Source organism: Gadus macrocephalus, chromosome 7, assembly GCF_031168955.1.
Source record: "Gadus macrocephalus chromosome 7, ASM3116895v1".
Taxonomy (NCBI): Eukaryota; Metazoa; Chordata; class Actinopteri; order Gadiformes; family Gadidae; genus Gadus; species Gadus macrocephalus.
The window spans coordinates 10,336,049-10,339,390 of NC_082388.1; the positions used below are offsets into that span (position 1 = coordinate 10,336,049).

The 3,342-nt window shown below is 43.5% G+C and overlaps 1 long non-coding RNA gene across 2 annotated transcripts; it reads left to right on the forward strand.

Moving 5' to 3' along the window:
• Positions 1-456: 456 nt before the first annotated feature.
• Positions 457-2,200, forward strand: LOC132461489 (uncharacterized). Of its 2 annotated transcripts, none has more exons than XR_009526620.1 (5): positions 457-526; positions 636-714; positions 788-899; positions 1,319-1,462; positions 1,650-2,200. It is a non-coding gene; the product is annotated as an uncharacterized LOC132461489 (long non-coding RNA). The 2 variants fall into 2 exon arrangements; XR_009526621.1 differs by having other exon boundaries at positions 463-526; positions 1,342-1,462.
• Positions 2,201-3,342: the final 1,142 nt, after the last annotated feature.

Genomic DNA, 3,342 nt, shown 5'->3' on the forward strand with positions numbered 1-3,342 from the left:
GTGATTTACTGCTGAGACCAACTGTGTTTGTAACCAGACCAGGAATCCATGGCTGAAGGAGCTGATGGAGGAGCCGTGCTGAAGGAGCTGATGGAGGAGCCGTGCTGAAGGAGCTGATGGAGGAGCCGTGCTGAAGGAGCTGATGGAGGAACTTTGCTGAAGGAGCTGATGGAGGAGCCTTGCTGAAGGAGCTGATGAGGAGCCGTGCTGAAGGAGCTGATGGAGGAGTCGTGCTGAAGGAGCTGATGGAGGAGTCGTGCTGAAGGCCCTGCCTTGTGAAGGACGTCTATCGTGGGGTATATGGAGCTTGACTCTGAAGTGATCAACACACTCACTGCCACTTCTCCTAGAATACTGCTACCACAAACTACCGGCGTTTGTACCATATATACCAGACAACTACATCTGTTTTAACACATGTTGAAGCAAGACTTCCGCTGTTTGTTCCAGAAGCAGGTCTTAGGAGAGCTGCTGGAGGAGGTGAGACGCTGGAGGACGACTAGGAATCGACCAACAAGGATTCCTCGTAAGTTTGTGTTTACTTACATGGTTGACATGGTTGACTTACATGGTTGGCAAAATACAGCTGTTACTTTGACATGCGTTAACCAACTACCGCTGTGTTTTCTTACTAGAACGTGTTTCTGGAGCGGAGGCGAGTTGGTAGGGGAGCCGTGAATCTGGAGGATGACCATCACTCTACCAACAAGGATTGTAAGTTTGTATTAACCAAACAAACTGGAAATAAAGGGCTTAAAAATAAGACAAACTACTTGTTTGTTACCAGACTTTAGGGCCAGACTCGCGCTGTTTGTTCCAGACCAGGACTCTGGCTGAGGAGAGCTGATGGAGGAGCCAAGACTCTGGAGGACGACAACACTCAACCAACCAGGATCCTCGTAAGTTTGCCTAAAATAAACAGAGTGGACTTGTTGTAACGCAGGATTAGTTGGTCCAGTACAAGTTGCGGCATACTATTGTGGTTGTTTACCAGACAAACTACAGCTGCTACTTTGTTACGCGCCATTAGAGCCCAACTACTCCTGTGTTTGTGACCTTACATTAGAGACAAACTACTACTGTGTTTGTTACCTGATATTAGAGCCCAACTACTCCTGTGTTTGTTACCTTACATTAGAGACAAACTACTACTGTGTTTGTTACCTGATATTAGAGACAAACTACTACTGTGTTTGTTACCTTACATTAGAGACAAACTACTACTGTGTTTGTTACCTGATATTAGAGCCCAAATGCTACTGTGTTTGTTACCTTTCATTAGAGACAAACTACTACTGTGTTTGTTACCTTACATTAGAGACAAATTACGTTTGTAACCAGACCAGGAATCTGGAGGACTGATGGAGAAGCCGTACATCTGGAATGCAAATCCTGAGGACCACCAGGACTCTACCATCAAGGATTCCTCTTAAGTTTGCATTATCTGGACATAGTGGACTAGGTAGGGGGTTGGGGGTTCAACTCTCAAACCAATGGTGCCGGGTTCAAGTCCTCAGAATATACAGTGATGCGTCCTTGAGCAAGGCGCCCTAAAGCCTGCCTGCTCCTTAATGACTTATCTTTGGTTCAGATATTGTTGCATCTTTTGAATATTGAACCTAATCAATGTCCTTGTTTGGTCCGGGCAGACACACCAGAGCTGAACCTCACCTGATCCTGTTTGGTCGGGGGTAGACACACCTGAGCTAAACCCGCCCTGATCCTGACATCCTGCTGGTCCCGTCTCCTCAGTTCATCTGAGCCTCGTCCTCCTGAAGACCTGCTGAGCTCAGCAGTCTGAGGCTTATGGATCAATGACCTCCAGTGGGAGTGATCTTCTTGACCCCACATGTAACCGTGTGCTTCCACACGTCTTTCCCTCACGTCTGTCACTAACCTCACTACTTCACTACTACTCTCTACTGCTTCCTCTTTTCTTCCTTCTCTGTGGTTCAAACCTTTACACTGAAGGCGCGTCTTCCTGCCCTCAAAGGGTTTAGCGTTAGGGTTGAGAGTCAGGGTTTAGAGTCAGGGACAGCTGGTCAGGGAGGACTGCTTTTACACAAACCTCTTCACTTGCTTTCGGAATGGTGGTGACATTTTGAAAAGATTCATTTGGGAAAATGTTTTCCTCTGCTTTCCTTTACAAATTTGTATTAAACTTCTGTCAAGTGTTTTTGTTTATATATAAAAATCCCACATTAACCGTTTGGTGCGGTTCATTTAATTCCTTTAACTTGGTTAATGTCAAGCTAAACTCCTGCAATACATTTAATATACATGATTGTTATTCAGCAATGTTCACATAATCCTTTTTGTAAAAATATGAAACCTCCATATTACTACTAAATTCAAGCCTAACAATGTACATACTGCCCCGCAGGCCATTCTCTGCTACTACAACACGTTCAATCCACCAACCCATCTCACATCAATGTACTATAGCTACGTTGGTTCAAACGGAAAATGTAGTTTGGTGTGAGACTGTTGTCCAGCAGAGGGAGCTGTCATACACCTTAATTATACAGGAATGTCTGTGTATTTACATTTTAAAATGTTCATGGGCTGGTCTAGTTTGTCTGCAAATAACTCTGCCTCCAGCAACAGGATTTGTCGAAACATGAAGTGAAAGCAATAAAAGCCCAGTTCACCAGATCTGAGGACAGCTGCGCTCAGATTTTGGATCATGAATGTATTGAGTGAACGACGTCTGAGCTAAATATTAACCACCTGGAACTTGGTTTCCTGGAGCTTGGAGGACGGCAGGACGCGTGTTTACCTGGTCGATTAGGCCCTGAACGCAGACCCTGAACCCAGACATCCTAATCACAGACCCTGTGTTTAATTAGCCCCGAATATAATTTTTGGGTTAAAAAAATAAAAGTACAAATATGTATAATTATTTATAAGTACTAGCCTAGTCTAGATAGTCCTTCTGGCAAGAGAATAAACAGTATAAAAACATAACCTTCTTACCACCTCAAGTGAATTAACATATCCTATCCCCAGTCAGATGTGTGTGTGTAAAGTCTGTATCACTTGTATTAATTTTACTCTGAAATAACTTGAATGGAACTTTAGACATTTGGGGATAAGCAGCACAGCAGTCAGGTTTCTATTTTAAGCTGTAATAAACTGCGCATTTTGTTTTTGGAGGTGAAGCATTATGAAAAAAAATTCATGCAAAATAAAGCATAGAAATCATTTTGGCATTTTCATTTTCCATCTGGGTTAAGCCCCGGAAGTTTATGAAACCTAGAAAAACCCCTGGCTTACGGAGTGGACCCATCAAAAACTAATTTCACAAACGCATGTTTCTGCAATCACAATTAGGTGGTTTCA